Source organism: Saccopteryx leptura, chromosome 9 (assembly GCF_036850995.1).
Source record: "Saccopteryx leptura isolate mSacLep1 chromosome 9, mSacLep1_pri_phased_curated, whole genome shotgun sequence".
Taxonomy (NCBI): domain Eukaryota; kingdom Metazoa; phylum Chordata; class Mammalia; order Chiroptera; family Emballonuridae; genus Saccopteryx; species Saccopteryx leptura.
In genome coordinates this window covers 28,950,183-28,967,000 of record NC_089511.1, presented here as the reverse complement: position 1 = coordinate 28,967,000, position 16,818 = coordinate 28,950,183, and positions in this window count along the sequence as shown.

Here is a 16,818-nt window from a genome sequence, read left to right as displayed (position 1 = left end):
ACCAGCACTTATTCTGTGTTGTTTTGTTGATGAGCGCCATTCTGACTGGTGTGAGGTGATATCTCATTGTGGTTTTAATTTGCATTTCTCTAATGATTAGTGATGTTGAGCATTTTTTTCAAATGCCTATTGGCCATCTGTATGTCCTGTTTGGAGAAGTGTCTATTCATTTCTTTTGCCCATTTTTTGATTGGATTGTTTATCTTCCTGGTGTTGAGTTTTACAAGTTCTTTATAAATTTTGGTTATTAACCCCTTATCAGACATATTGTCGAATATGTTCTCCCATTGTGTAGTTTGTCTATTTATTCTGTTCTTATTGTCTTTAGCTGTGAAAAAGCTTTTTAGTTTGATATAGTCCCATTTGTTTATCCTGTCTTTTATTTCACTTGCCCATGGAGATAAATCAGCAAATATATTGCAGCAAGAGATGTCGGTGAACTTACTGCCTATGTTTTCTTCTAAGATGCTTATGGTTTCGCAGCTTACATTTAAGTCTTTTATTCATTTTGAGTTTATTTTTGTGAATGGTATAAGTTGGTGGTCTAGTTTTATTTTTTTTGCAGGTAGCTGTCCAATTTTCCCAACACCATTTATTAAAGAGGCTGTCTTTACTCCATTGTATGCTCTTACCTCCTTTGTCAAATATCAGTTGTCCATAAAGGTGTGGGTTTATTTCTGGGTTCTCTGTTCTGTTCCATTGGTCTATGTGCCTGTTCTTATGCCAATACCAAGCTGTTTTGAGTACAATGGCCTTGTAGTATAGCTTGATATCAGGAAGTGTAATACCTCCCACTTTATTTTTCCTTTTCAAGATTGCTGAGGCTATTTGTGTTCTTTTTTGGTTCCATATACATTTTTGGAATATGTTTTCTATATCTTTGAAGTATGTCATTGGTATTTTAATTTGTATTGCATTGAATTTATAAATTGCTTTGGGTAATATAGACATTTTAATGATGTTTATTCTTCCTAACCATGAGCATGGTATATGCTTCCACTTGTTTGTATCTTCCTTGATTTCTTTTATTAATGTTTTATAATTTTCCGAGTACAAGTCTTTAATCTCCTTGGTTAAATTTACAAATAAATTCTTATAACGCACCAGAAAACTTGTTAAAATGTACCACCCTACTGGAGATTGGAGGAGGGGAACAGTGAGTTGAGTTTAAGAAACGTATCTCTCGCCATACTTAGTCTGTAGCATTGAGGCAAATTACCCCGTATTGCTATAACCAGTAGCCAGAGCAATGAGTTGATCCATGGCTTTTATGCTGCCATTTTTTCAAGGACAGTTAACAGGCTCCTTTCTCTTCTTCCAGGGCCTTAGGGTTGCATCCTGGAGGGAAGGATGAAATGAACAAGACTGTCCAGAGAACCAGCTTGGCAAAAAGCACCTGGGAGCAGGGGGTAAACCTCAGCCATTTAATATCAGTTTTTGTCTCTTATTGATCCATTTCATTTTCCTTTTACAGAACAGGTGCGTCCCTACAGTCTAGCTCATCAGTGGCCTTTAAAGGTTTCCTATCGATCTCTGGAACTATTGTCTCGGTTTGCATTATCCCTTTTGGAGGCTTTTTGGTCATGTTCCGTATTTAGTTCTTATGCCAAGTATGGCTTCTTTTCTGGGAGTAAGGAGCAGACACCTTGGACCCCAGGAAGAGGGTGGATTCGATTTTCTAATGCTTCTGGCACCTATTTTTTGGGCTCCAGGCAGTCTCCTGCTCCAGAGAATGATGGAAATGTTGGCAAAGGAGTGAGGGTCTAGCAAGGACCCGATGCCCTCATCTCAAAGGGAGAGAGTAGGAGTGAAAACAAGAGCCTCCATTTCTTGAGCACTTTCTCCATGATTCAAGCTCACAATAACCCTGAGAGACAGTTTAACAGATGAAGAAACTGAGGCTGGGAGAAATACTTCATTGTTTCTGTGGACACACTCAGCTTTGAACCCTGTTTCATGAGTAACTACCCACATGTTAAAATCTATGGGCCAATGTTTCACTTCAGTTTTCTCAACTCTGAGTTGAGTATCATGATGGAACTTTCTAGAGTTGCTTTAAGGTCCCCATTGGGTTGTGTATCTGAGGCCCTTAGCAGAGTGTCCAGTGTAGAGAAAGTGCCCAGGGGGTATTTGGCAAATGAGGGGAGACTCCCTTCAACTGTTTTCTTATAAGAGTCATCCTTCTACCCTGTCCCCCATCATTAGATGAAAGCTTAGTTCTTTCTAAAGCTAACACTCTGAGTAAAGTCTAGGTTTCAGATGAAGAGAATATGTACTTGAAGATGGCCAGTACGGCATCTACCATGAAGTAGTAGGTTCTCAATAAATAGTGATTGATTCATTTACCCATCCATCCCCGGCTCCTTAGGAACCGTGTGTCTCCATAATCTACCAACCTCCCTCTTCCATACCTTCAGATGGAACCTTCCCCACCCTCTTCAGTGACCCTTCTCAAATACTTTTTCTGCTAAGCTACTTGAGCCTTTATTAGCAGTCTTCATTTCTCACTGCTAGCTCTTTGCTTCTTAACCTCTGGAAGCTGCCTTCTGATTTTCCAAAGCTCAGATCTCTCCAAGGTCCTGTTGACCTGCTCATTACTTGATACTTATTCTTGTTTTCCTCAGCCGCTCCCTGGCTTTTGACAATGGGCATTACCCTCTCTTCTTCGCCAAAATGCTCTCCTCCCTTGGGTTCTGGATCATTTAATTGTTTCATGCATTTATTCACTCACCCCACAGTTTCTGCGTGTCTTTGTGTGCTGTGTGAGTAACTGGCCGGAGATGTCACTTCTCCAGGAGTGTTCAGGCCCAACAGTAGATTCTGGTCCCTTCCTCTCTCTTTCATCCTCTTCTACTGCCCCACCCTGATCGATTCTTTTGACCCTGTGCTGAGATGTCATCCTATGGGGACACCCTAGCCCCCCTTTGACAGGAACGATTATTTCTCTTTCTCTGTACTGTTTCCATTCCTCCAGCCTACCTCCATCATGACCTATATCCCCCTGTTCTGCACCTGATTCTCGCTGTGAGTTTCTCAGGGGCATGAAGTAGTCAAGACTCAACAACTCTCTATTGAGTTAAACAGAATATTTTCAGCAACTTCTTCACTCTTTTCCTTGCTTCCTCTTTTTCATTCTGGCCATAAAACGGGAGTGTGCCTTTAGAAACCCAATTGTTGTCTCTTTGTGACCCTTGAGCTTGCTTGTTGATCATAACACCAACCTTGAAAGAGAATTCCTGTTTATTCTACTAGGGCCTTCCACCTTCATCTTGCATGTTCCTGTACAAAATTGAACTTGTTTTTCTTTGTTACCTAAGACCTCCACCTCCTAAGTCAGGGCTTTTATATCGTTCAGCCTCCTGACCTTGTTGACTCCAGTCAGTCATCTCTGTTATTAGTTTCTTGGTTGGAAGTCTGAAGTCAGTAGTCAGTAAGGTCATGCTCCCTCGGAAGGCTCTAGGAGAGACTGCTCTACCCTTCTCTGCTGGTCTCTGGGGTTGGCAGGTAATCCCACATGTCCCTTGACTTGTGGCAGCCTCACTCCAGCCTTTGTCCCCATCTTCACATGCCCTTCTTCCTCTGTGTGTCTGTGTCTTTACAAGGCCGACTCCTACGGGTCCCCGTCATTGAATCAGGGACTGCCATAATCCAGGATGACCTCATCTCAACTAGTCATGTCTCCAAACCTCTATTTTCAAATAAGACCACACTCTGAGGTTCTGGGTAGAAATGAATTTGAGGGGAACATTATTCAAACCAGTACCTTTTTCAGTCCATCCTGTCTACCACTGCCAACGTCAGCTTTTGAAACACGGTTTGGTTATATTTTTCCGAGTCTCAAAAACCTGAAACAACTTTGAAGTCCTCTACTTCCTTCATTACCATCAGCTGCCTGAGCAGCTTGCTTTCGACTATATACACGTTACCTTCACTTTAAGTACTTTAAACAAAATTGTGACCCTGATGGACTATAAATTTCAGGGGTACAAAAGTTTAATGTGTCTCCATCCCCATTTCTCAGAATGCTGCACCATTCATGCGTGGGTATTCAATAGCTCCCTGTTGAATGGATGCATGCAAGTTAAGTATCAGACTTTGACAAGTCCTCTATTACCTGTCACTGCACCATCCATTCTGGTCAGCATTCTCTGAGTAAAAATTGGCTGCTCTCAATAAATACTTGTTGGTTGATTGATTAATCCATCAGCCAGGTTACATGCTCTGAAGCATTTTTAATGTTGATCCCCAGGAGGCTGCCGTGAGGGGCAGCAGAGGGGTAGAAGGAGGAACAGAGGAGACACTTGGTCAGCATTCCCACCTTTGCACTCCTTGGGACCTGCCCAAGGTTTCCATTTGCCTGAGAACCCGCTTCTTGGCCTTCTAAGAGAAATAATAGCAGCAGCTTTGGAACACTGGATGGTGAGGTCCGGGACATGGAAATTAGGACATGTTAAGAGCAGGTGACATGACTTCTTTTCTGCAGAGAAAGCATTCCAGAAAGGCAGGAAGCTGACCCTGAATTGGAGAGCTGTCTGGTGACTGCACTCTCTCCAGATCACCTATGGACCTGTGTCAGCGAATGAAGTTTGTGAGAGCAACACAGTATGGTCGCATACATTCTAACACACTCCAACGGGGAGCAACTTGTACCCATGTCACTAGAGAAAAAAGGGGTCTACGGACTAGATGAGATAGACCCCTGGAATCTGACCATTCTGTGGGTTGGCTTTCATAGCAGAATGTCAAAGCTATCTAGGATACACACACACACACACACACACACACACACACACACACACACACACACACACACCAGAAATAACTGAAGGGCAGTCATTTTACATAGAATTTGGTCCTAGGTCATCGCAGCTGTTACCGACCCCTGAGCCAAGCCCCACCTCCAGCTCTACCCTAAAATGATGTGACCTGAACCGAAAAAGATCAGGCACCTAGTAAGTAAAAAGCCACATGCGTCCACTATTTTACTTTCCTGTGTTTCTTTTTTTTTTTTTTTCTTTTCTAAGTGTCTTAAGTCACCCATGCTCTTAACACTTATTCCTTTGGGGATTACAGGACTAAAGCGAGCTTTATAGTGTTACAGTTCCCTTGTATCTGTTTCACTAGAACGGCTAATACCACTCATTTTCAGATTTTGTGTGCTTAATAGATTGGGAATATGAAGTCATGTGTCCAAAAAGATAATTATCATTCTGGGCACTGGTTGAATGGTTTCATTGTGCTCAAAATATATGGAAGGCAGAAAGGACTTTTGTTATGGCTTTACCTGATGAGTATGCGTGTGTACTTGTGTGTGTGTGTGTGTGTGTGTGTGTGTGTGTGCGTGCAATTCCTGAAACTTCACATGACTCAATTTGCCATTCCAAAATAACAGAAAGTTAAACTTTGCTACAGGGGAAGTGGGGTATTATTAGCAGGTAAATTAGCATTTTCAGGAAACACAAGCTATGCAAAAGTTGTACTGAGTATTAATAGCCTGTTGGATCAAAGTGAGCGAGAGGCACTCACTGCCTATTAGGTAACCATCTTTGTTGGTTTCCTAAACTCTCAACACCTGGAATGGGAGGGAGGAGCAGGCCTTCCCATGGCTGTCCACCCTAAGAGCACTGGTGGACAACACACCTTCCATGGCCTCTTTACACTCCTCGAGGCAGAAAGGAGAGGACCCAGCTTTGAGCTCTCCCAAAGGAATATGGATATGAAATGAGAGGGTCGCCAGTTCTGTAACAAATTGAGGACCCAAAAGTATTGCCACGAAAATTTCTGGGAAATGACATCCAGCTTCAGACTCAAAGCAGGAAACAGAAAATGCCTGGAACTAAGAGCGTGGGCCATGTGACTCCTGATAGAGCAAGCCATGCCCTTCAATTCCTCGTGGGAGTGATTACCGCTAAGCCACATGTGGAGATGCCAAGGGTGACCCCACCTGGGGAGCGTGCCTGGAGTGCACCCCATCTGTTTGGCTACGCAGCTTCCACATGGCTCTCCACTCCCTGACGCTTTTCATCTCTCCGCCACTGCACCCAAGGCCACAGTGGACTGGGTTTGGGTCGCCATTTCTGGTCAAGCAAATTTTATTATTTTTTTGCTTCCTACCTCTTCCTCAGTCTGCAACCCTCCACTCCCTTATGACTACTATGCATCGTAAAGCATTAACCACTCACTAATGCTCAAAGACGAGTCCAACCTCATTAAAAGCCTGGATATAGAGACACGCGGCCTTAGGTCTGGGTCTCATGGCACCACTTACTAGGTGGGTGAATCTGAGTAGGTGACTGAACACCCCCCTGAACCTTAATGTCCTCATATAGAAAACAGAAATAACAGCGCCCACCTCCCCATGCTGTGGAAACTAAAAGTGCCTGTGGCATGCACCGTATTCCAGAAATAGGACAAGAAAGCCACCTTCTCTCATAGAATGTCTTAATATTGTGTTTTTATTTCAAACATAATCTAAAATAAAGTCAATAAAGCATATTCTGGATTATTTAGATGGCCCGTTATAATGGCTAAAGGCCACTGGATCTAAGTGTCAGTGATTGCAAACAAGTTGGTACTGTATAATTTGTACTAACGAGACAAGGATAGAGGTGCAACAAATTCAAAATCATGCCTTCCTATTGAATCAATGCCAAGTAGTTCCACAGTGCCCTTTATATTTGGGGGAAAATGGTGGGGTACTTGAACCATCACAACTTGTAGGCATATTATGTTCTCTACTCTGTGAAGAGCCCTTTCATTCATTATATTCTCTCATTACCCAGTTTGAGTGTTGATTTGCTTTTCTCTAACCTCTGTCTGGGACAGCGAGGGTCGGGGTAATAAGGGTTAGTATAAGGGAGTTCCTGGTGGGCATGGGCCTTTAGGAAAGTACAAGATGTACATTAATGTGAAGAGGACAATGAACACTGAATAAAATCATAATAATTATTAGTGCTGGCATTTGCAAACCTGCTTTGTCCCTAAACAGAACTTAGGATCTTCAGCTCCAAATTCCTAATCCTGAACATAGATCATCACATTGTTTTTCCCATTTTCCATGAGAGCAAACAGAGCCTCCACTTACATCTAAAACAGCCTACTTATCAAGTGGCAAGGTCAGAATTCAACCCAGGTTCTGTCCAATGCTGTCTCTCCATGCTCGATGGGGATAGCAGCCCGATGGGGATGAGATACTGGGGTCAAGTACCCAATTCTCTCTGGGGGACATGCAAAGGGAAGAAAAGATTCTAAGCGTACCTGCCCTTAGATCCCAGGGTCCTCCCCTCAGCCACCCTTTAGAGGAAAGGCCAGTAGAGCCATCTCATATGCAGGGTGGTGTTCCTGAGCTCTCTCCTACTCCTGAGACCGTTTCACCCTGTTAGCTGGAACGCCCTCTCCACAAGCAGCCAGAACCAGACTGCAGAATGCTCCTCTGTTACTACCCACCTTGCACCTGGCTGGTCTGCACTCCTCCAGGTCCTGAATCCCAGCCAGCTGCTCCATCTGGGCCAAGGTCTACCTGCTCCTCAGAGAGATGAAGCCTGCAGAACGAACATGCATTAACTTGATTTCCTTGTGGTTAAGACACTGAAAAAGCCTGTTGTGGCTATTGGAGAGAATCAGTGTGTCAGGCATGTGGACCTGGCAAGGAATACGCTGGAATACCTGGACACATGACAAAATTTAAGAGGAGGAAAGATCTTCCGATATCATTATTTATTGAATTTTTTAATGTTTTCTTTACATGTTCATTATTAAATTTTTGCAAACAATGGAACATTTTAGTGGAGCTGGGAGAAACACTCTCAGTCCTTCATTTAGAGATGACTATTTTATTTTTTTAATTTTCATAAAGTCCAGTTTATCAATTATTTCTTTCATGGATCGTGCCTTTGGTGTTGTGTCTAAAAAGTCATCGCCATATTCAACCAAGGCCATCTAGGTTTTCTCCTATATGTTCTTCTATATTCTTTTTAAAAAATTTATTATTTATTTAGAAATTAAATGTAATGGGATGATATTGGTCAATAAGAATACATAGGTTTCGCCTGACCAGGCGGTGGCACAGTGGATAGAGTGTCAGACTGGGATGCAGAGGACCCAGGTTCGAGACCCTGAGGTCGCCAGTTTGAGTGCAGGCTCACCTGGTTTGAGCAAAGCTCACCAGCTTGGACCCAAGCTTGCTGGCTTGAGCAAGGGGTTACTCAGTCTGCTGAAGGCCCACGGTCAAGGTACATATGAGAAAGCAATCAATAAACAACTAAGGTGTCGCAATGAAAAACTGATAATTGATGCTTCTCATCTCTCTCCGTTCCTATCTGTCTGTTACTATCTGTCCCTCTCTCTCTGTCTCTGTAAAAAAAAAAAAAAAAAAAAAGAATACATAGGTTTTAAGTGAACATCTCTTACGGAGTTTGAACTGTTGCTTGTGTTGTGTGCCCATCAAGAATCTAGTCTAGAAATTTTTTCTCTATGTTCTTTTTTATTATAATAGTCTGTATCCTGTGTACTCAAGGTGGGGTTTAGGAAAAACAGCTCTGAAATCACCTGGGAATGAATTGGAAATGCAGAGTCTGGCCCTCCCCCCCCCTCCAGGCTTACCAGATCTGAGCCTGCATTGGAACAAGACCTCCAGGTGAGCAAGGGTGCGTGGATGACACTGCTGTCCAGGACTTGGGGGTCGAGATGCACCATGCATCATCTCCTTAAGCCCCCTTTAGCTCCAAACCATACCCCATCGAGACCTTTATGACTATGTATTCCAATGCAGGGAAAGATGCTGTAGAAAGACTATCGCATCCATCTCTGAGCAAATCAGAATGACATGATTATTATTACTATTATTTATTGGGTGCCGATTATGTGCCAAGCCGTGTTTTGAATGCTTCATAAGAATTATCTCTCCTCATTCATACGATGGCCAACAAAAAAGGGGCTACTCTCATCTTAGAAGTGATGTGACTGGGCATTTTTTAAAGTATTTCAAATAATGATGATTTTTCTACTACAGCTAATGTGTACATTCTGTATTCTAGAAACTCTAATAAATGTTTTAAATTCTTTTGTAAAAAAAAAAATTTAAACTTCCAACAACCCTAAGAGACATGTATTATTAGTAATCTTCTTGAAAAATAAGGAAACGAGGCCCCCAGGTCACACATCATGTCCAAGGTCACATACGACCATAGCAGAGCCCTAATATAGACCCAGGTCTGTCAGATGTTCCTACTCACACTCTCAACATGACGCATGAGCAGAAAAGTGCTAATTTGCTTCAAGTTCTTCAGTGTGTCCTTGGGGCCTCCCCTCCTGGTCACTGCTGGGCTCTTAGCAGGCCATTCTTTCCCAAAGCCTTTGTGTGTGAATGGACAGAAGGGGACCACAGCACTGCCTCCTCGGCAGGGATGGGCTTAGGGGAACAGAGGATTTTGTTCTTGCTAATCACAGCTGTACACAACAGGGCTGCCGGCATTGGGATCCTCAGACATTCAGACTCTGGCTGCGTGGCAAACATCCCAGGACTTTGCAGGGAACAATGGGCACTGAACTGCAGGTGACCCGACCTGCTAATCGCTGCCTGATTACCAGCTAATCAGTGCCTTGTTTGGGACACTGAATCCCAAATCCCTTTGGACTGGGCTGGGCCCTAGGAGGCAGTCACCTGGTTAATGTGCCAGGGGCGAGGCAGGGGGTCATGTGTTCCAGCGCGGAATGGCCAAAGGCCGCCTTTGGGGAAAGTGTCACGGGGTCTGTCTCTCCCAGCTGGTCCTGGACAACTGCAGCTCTTGTCAACAGCATGGAAGTGAACAGAGGCAGAGAAGTGAAAGGCCAGCCTCTGGAGGAAAAGCTAACCAACCCTTCCAGGCAGAGAAAATAAAAGACTTTTTCTCAGAAACTGTCCAAAGGATGTCTCATAAATATTTATAAGTCAGAGGAGGGTATAGTAACACCCACCACTAACACACTCATGCTATCACCTCTGTCCAGGCCACCACCAGCACTAACACTTTACCTACCACCTCAACTTCTGCTCCTGCCACCATTGGTACCACCACCCTCATTGCTCTCATCACCACCATCTGGATCACCACCACCTCCACCATCGGTGCCACCACACCATTGCCCTCATCACCACCATCTGGATCACCACCACCTCCACCATTGGTGCCACCACACCATTGCCCTCATCACCACCATCAGGATCACCACCCCCTCCACCATCAGTACCACCACCCCCATTGCCCTCATCACCACCAATAGGATCACCACCCCCATTGCTCTCATCACCACCAACAGGATCACCACCCCCATTGCCCTCATCATCACCAACAGGATCACCACCCCCTCCACCATCAGCACCACCATCACTGTCATCACTCCCACCATCACCCTTACCACTATCACCATCACCACCATAGCTGCCACCACTGTCACCACCATCACTGCCACTACTGTTAGAGCCAGCACCACTCACACTGCCGCCACCACTACCACCATTCTCCCACTCTCAGCCACACTACCGCCATCGCTAACATCATCACCCCACTGTCACTTTTATCACCTGTCCCTCACCACCACCACCATCACTGCAGTTACTGCCACCATAACGCAACCACCACAGTGATCATTGTGACCACTGCTGCACCCTGCCATAACTTAAGAAGGCAATCTTAAGTCATGTTTCAAAGACAGTGGTTTGAGAGTCGAAGAAATTTAGGCTCTACTCCATGAAGTACTCGATGTTTAAATGTGGACAATTAATTTAACTTTGAAGCTCAGTGTCCCCAAATGAAAAATTTGAGATAGTGATATAACAACTGATAGGGTTGTGACTTCTGGTGGCCATTCATTGTAACACTTGGCACATAATAAGCACTCAACAAAAACTCACGACCACTATTATCATTGCTTCTGCCCCAGCTCCGTTTCAGTTTCTCCTATCGCATTGTTGCTGGGCAGTGGTTGGGGACGGGACAGTTTCCCCTTCACCCACGATTATCATGGGTCCTCTGAGCTTCCCATCATCCCTTAGAAGTGTGGATCTGGTTATGGCTCCATGGGTTGAAGAAAGTTTTCAATTTGGAATCAGTGATTGGGATTGAATTGACATCTTCTTTTTAAAAGTCATGTGACCTTCACAACTTTTCTAACCTCCCAGAGACTCCCTTTCCTTTTCTGAAAAATGGAGAATCGTAATCTCTTCTTTACAGGATTGTGAGAGGATTACATGAGATAGGAGAGGGAAAACCCCTAGGAGATCAATAGGGCCACAGTAGACATATAATACATTGACTTGTTTGCCCACTGTTTCAGCTTCAAAGAAATAGTTATTAGAAAGTGGAAAACTTATGCCTTCCTCTAGAGATCCTCCTAATGGCGGGGGTGGGGGGAATAAAACCACGTCTTCCTCTCCCTCTTTCAGAGAGACCTGAACCCTACACTCTGACCAGTCTTCTGGGAGGTCTAATAAAAGGGTACCTTTGCCCGGTTGCTTCAGTTCTAGGAAGCTGTTCAATGTTTGACTATATTTCTCCAAACTCATTTAAAAACAGTTCATCAGGTTAGTTCAGTTGAATTATTGCTCCTTGGGAGATTTCCAAACCCTGGATTTCCTTCACAGAGAGTTGGATTCTGTTCCATTCTTGGAATTCAGCTCCTTGACCCTCGCCATGACCCCTGATCACAAATGCAGTGTGAATACCCCGCTGCCTCCCGCATGAAGAGAGAATGCCCTGGCCTCCTACTCACAGAACAGAATCATTCCTCTTGGGCTTCCCAGAGCAAGAATGTTAGACAAGCTTGCCATTTCCCTTCCTCACTTCTATGGCTGTCCGTCACTGATATTTCAGTGGTGCACGTTGATAGGATAGATATGCCTCAAAAATGTTTGCATGGTAATGCTGAGGTCGCCGGTTCAAAACCCTGGGCTTGCCTGGTCAAGGCACATATGGGAGTTGATGCTTCCAGCTCCTCCCCACCTTCTCTCTCTCTCTCTCTCTCCTCTCTTTCTCCCTCTCTGTCTCTCTCTCCTCTCTAAAAAAAAAAAAAAATTTTTTTTAAATTAAAAAAAAAAAAAAAAAAAGTTTGGCCTGACCTGTGGTGGCACAGTGGATAAAGCGTTGACCTGGAAATGCTGAGGTCGCTGGTTCGAAACCCTGGGCTTGCCTGGTCAAGGCACATATGGGAGTTGATGCTTCCAGCTCCTCCCCCCCTTCTCTCTCTCTGTCTCTCCTCTCTCTCTCCATCTCTCCCCCTCCTCTCTAAAATGAATAAAAAAAAAAATGTTTGCATGGTAAAAGAAGAGGGAGAACACTCACATTTCATCCAATCAAAATTGGTTCCTGCCTAGTCTATATGAAATTTACTCATACCCTGGGAGGCACACTGCACTGAAAAAATGCTTAACAAAATTTCCACCCATGACCGTGTAACGCAGGCTGCCCAGGGAAGGTCAAGAGAGGTAGTGATGAATTACCAATCCATGTAAATAAATAGCTAAGAATTCACTTTGGCCAGCCTATCACGGGGCTGGGGCCAGACTGGAACCCTTCCGCTAACATCGGGACAGGTAGACTGTCTGCCAGTAATGTAGTACTTGATGTGTAGAGTTTTTCCTCTCGAGGAAGCCCCAATTCAGCCTCCAAGTGAGAGAGATAAAGGACTCAGGAAGAAAATTAGCAGGCAGACAGTCCCCAAATGCCAATTTGACTAGATTCAGGTACCACCCCTTCCCCTACAATCCTGACTTGTTGTGTCTTTATTTTTCACCCAGCACTGCATTTTTAAGAACTTTGCATATTGCTAATTGATCATTCCAGCTAGTTTCTTCTAACTGCTGCATGCATAGTTTTCCACAGCGGGCCCCAGAACATTTTACTTCCCCATTTCTTCAACTGTGGACTCCCTGGTTGCCTCCTTGGTCCAGCCACCAGCAGTCTCGACTCTATGACATCCTCTTATATTTTCTCTCATATGCTCAAGTGAGGGTTCTTTGGGATATCCCATAAAAGAACTTGATTCTAGTGCAGATTGGCACTCAATTTTATGAGATTGTTCTTTGGGGTGGCTTCACTAATCGATACTCCCAAGAGCAGTGTGTGAGGAATCTTGTCCCTAAATCTCAGGCCAACACTTGGCATTACCCATTTCTGCCAGTCTGATGGGTAGAAAGCTGTGTCTTACTAGAAGGCATTTGCATTTCTCTGATGACTAATGAATCATATTGTCTTAACCATGTGGATTTCTCCCTCTGAGTTGCTTTTCCTATCCTTTGCCCCTATTACTAATGGGTTTTATGATCCTTTCCCATTATCTTACCAGTGCCCCTCACATATCTTAAATTAACTCTAAGTCAGTTTTGGACATTGGAAATACTGTGTTCCAGTTTGTTATATTTTTACTTCATCTTTGCTCTCCCTTATTAAAAAGAACTCCTTGATTTAGGAATAATCAAAACCATCAATTTTCCCCCTGATGGCTTTGTGAGTTTAGGTCTTGATTAGAAAATGTGTCCCACCTCCAAGTCATAAAATAGTCCTCTAAATATCCTTCTGTTAACCTTATAATCTTGCCTCTCATTTAACCTCTTATTCATCTGGAGTCCACCTTTGTGTAATGTAGGGATATAGATTTTATTGTTCTCCATATGGCAAAGTTTCTCAATACCATCCCCTAAATAATCTAACCATTCCCCATGATGGATAAGCTGTGTTAATCGTATTTCAAGTCCTCATTTATAAATAGGCCTGTTCTGTTGCTTGCTCTCTGTTCTTGAGCCAGTACCATACTGATTTTATTATTATCGTTGTGTAGGATGTCGATATTTTGTAGGGTCAGCCCCTCCCCCATATTCTTCTTTCTCGTGGTTGACCTCGCTCTCTGGGGAACTTCACTCTTCTCTATCCACTCGAGCATAATCTTTCTGTGTTTCACAACAATAAATTTAAAAGAAATAAATAAATGCAGCTGGAGTTATGATTGTGATGGCATTAGATTTGCTTCTCATTCTTCACAAAAGCAGGGCGTGCATGTGCCTCCGGGAAGGAACTTGAGTCTTCAAGAAGCAGTCCCGTTGCATGTTTAAGTCAGGATGAAGATGCCACTCCAGCGGAGGGCAGTGGCTCTCTCTTGACCTCTGCACCCTGGGGAGCGCCGGGTGGCGGTCGATTGGGTTTGGGCAGTGCTGTGAATGCCTGATCCTTTCTTGAGTAATGACTCTGCTCAGAAAACCGTGCCTCAAGGCTCAGATTTCCCTCATTTAAGCTTGTGGCTTCTTGGCTTGGAGCCTGTTCCCTTCCCAAAATGTTTGTTAGTGTAGTGGCTTTTTATGGCACTTTATGGAAAAATTAAAGGGGGGGGGGTGGCTGTATTCTGCAAACCAGCCCGTCCTTAACCTTCTCTTACTGGAACTTGAATCCTCTGTATACCTTGTTAGCAGAAAACTTCAAATATATATATATATATATTTTTTCCATCCAAGCTCACAATTGGAATGTTCTTGACCTCTTAACTCGGTCCAGGACAAGTGTGGCCCAGGCTCTGCAAAACAGCCTGTTCTTTAGAAGAGTTGTACGACAGCCTTTGTACAGCATTTACAACAGCAGTTATCTGCGCGGGCATCAGGACAGGGCTGGCTCTGGTGGCGCAGAGAGGACAGCCGCTCTGTCATGCAAACCGGATAGCGGAGTCTCGCTCCTCGGCCCCCAAAGCCCCTGGTCCGGCTTTAAAATCACACCTGGAAAGCTCTCGGGTTAGATAGGAGCTTTCCAGGAGGCAGCAGGTTCTCTGCTTCTAGAGATGGGAGCCAGCAGGCCTACCATACAACCTGTCTCTGCTAAAGGGTGGGGTGTCAGCAATGTTGGCTGGAGCCCCGACAGAAGAAGGGGGACCAAAACCAGGTCTCCCAGAAATGTCATGTTTTTCTTAGAACTAGGGTCTATATTACACACAAATTTGAGATTATCTCAGACAATTATCTCAAATTAACTGTGGTTTTAAAATGAAAAACATTTAGGGGAGGATCAGATAAGAAGGAAGCCTATTTATAATACTTGCCACAGGGGAAGGAGGAAAAGTAAAAACAAGAATGAGAGAGAGAGAGAGAGAGAGAGAGAGAGCGCACACTGCACAAAATGATACCAAATGTACTTCAGGCACCATAAGCCATAGTGCTGACTTTTCTTCTCTACCCCTCATTAATAACAGAAACAAGAACTTTCATCCTGCCTGTCTGTTCACCCATGGTCTCTTAGAGGAAATTCTGTCCCAAGGAGCAATGCTGGCTTTCCGTCCCATTCTACAATAGGTACAGACAGACTTGGGTGAGTGTGGTTCAGAGCCACGGAGGCCAGCATGGGTCAAAATGTCTGCTCACAGGGTTTGAAATATTAGCCAGTGATTCCTGGCTCTGAAGTGGTTCTGTACGAGCTGGAACTGCTTGACAGTTCAAGGAATGAGAAATGAGAACAGGGTAGAATCCAGTGGAACATACTATTTGAAGCCCGTGTGTTCACACAGACACAAATAGAAAGCGCCCAAGTGCCTCTCAGCATCTGGGCTCCACGCTGTACAGGGAGCAACTCAACACGGACTATACTGCTGTTGTTCCCATTTTATAGAAAAGGAAATTGAGGCACAACAAATTTACTTGGCTAGCAAGAAAATAGGCCTGTAATTGAAGCGGGCCTGAGTTCAGAATTCACACTCTTAACCACTACGCCAGGTGACCTCTACGCAACCATAGCCCACATGGCCTGACCCCACTCTGCACACACTGCCTGTGAGTGGCTTTTCTCAAGGGAGACAGAGGGAGCTAGGGATGTGTGTGCTGAGAGGAGAAACTTCTTGAGAAGATGAGTAACAACAGTTAAAACAGAAACTGCCATCCATTGAACAGCCGTTCTGTGACAGACCCTGATGGAGGTTTTTGCCCATAATTGTCATAGCTGCCATTCATACAGGCTGTTTAATTTTTTTTTCTTTTACAATTACAGTTGGCAGTCAATAGTATATCAATTTTGGGTGTAGAGCATAATGGTTAGACCCCCCCATATAACGGATGCAGTAATGCCCCAATAAGTCTAGTATCCGCTTGACATTGTACATAGTTATTACAATATTACTGACTATATTCCCTATGCTGTACTCTACATCCTCATGACTATTTTGTAACTATTTGTACTTCTTAATCCCTTTACTTTCCCCCTAGTCCCCAAATCCCCATTTCCTGTGTTCACTGCAGCATTATTTACAATAGCCGATTTAAGAAAGCAAACTGAGAGTCCATCAATAGATGAATGGATAAAGAGGTAATACACATATACACTGGACAATTTCATAGCTATGAAAAAGAATAAAATTTTGCCATCCAAAGCCATTTTACGGATGGAAAACAAACTCAGAGGGAGCAAGTTCCATGCTAGCCAGAGGCTGAGTGGGATTTGAACTGTCGAAGTCACAGGACCGTTCATTTCCATTACGCCACGGTACCTCCTCACCACTGAGGCATGACAAGTATCCAAGACCTCCAGGGGCTTTCACGCTTTGTCTGCACTGTTTTTCCATTCTCTAACCTTCCCCACCACCACCTAGACAGAGGATGGCAAAGAACAAATGATCCCAAACATCAAAAACAACCCAGTGGGAAATATTTAACCCACGTTACTTCTAGACTTTCTGGCCCCTCCTTTGTGCCTGGCCAGAGAGAAATGGCATGAGACGGACGACAGTTTTTATAACCTCTTTCAGCTCTAAACCATGCTTCCTATGCACTTTAGCAGGTCTTAATGGAAACCAAACATTCTCTTAGGTGCTTATATT